The sequence below is a fragment of the Wasmannia auropunctata genome, unplaced genomic scaffold (genome assembly GCF_000956235.1).
Source record: "Wasmannia auropunctata unplaced genomic scaffold, wasmannia.A_1.0 LD336092.1, whole genome shotgun sequence".
Taxonomy (NCBI): domain Eukaryota; kingdom Metazoa; phylum Arthropoda; class Insecta; order Hymenoptera; family Formicidae; genus Wasmannia; species Wasmannia auropunctata.
In genome coordinates this window covers 542970-543390 of record NW_012026798.1, presented here as the reverse complement: position 1 = coordinate 543390, position 421 = coordinate 542970, and the positions used below count along the sequence as shown (strand labels likewise).

Below are 421 nucleotides of genomic sequence, written 5' to 3'. Positions count from 1 at the left end.
TGGAGTTCAGACGTGTGCTCTTCCGATCTAAGTTCCAAAATTTGGGGAAAAATTTTGCGATTTATGCATCTCCATTTGCATCCGTGCAGCTTTGTAAAGAATCAGTAAGTCATTTAATGAATTATGGATTTCAAAAGTAGAGACTTTAAGCTGTGAAATGCTTTTTCGATCATTATGTTATGATAATTTTTGACAAAGTTGCTCTATCTTGAATTTTTAGAAATTATCGATATATTAACGCAGTGTCCGGTCAATTAGTTTGGTGACTGTATATGCACTCTTAGCATTTCGAGGCCATTGACATGTTTCAACTTTTAAATCATTTAAGTGTCAGTAATTGCTGCTCATCAAAATGACGCAAGAACAAGACGTAAGTATTTGTAATATTTACAAGATCGGAAGAGCACACGTCTGAACTCCA

General features: G+C 34.7%; 1 protein-coding gene across 1 annotated transcript in view; it reads left to right on the top strand.

Annotated features, from left to right (window-relative positions):
* The window catches only part of LOC105447781, an 11558-nt gene that overhangs the window by 10591 nt on the left and 546 nt on the right, over positions 1-421 (top strand). The gene's annotated exons all lie outside the window — the stretch shown is intronic.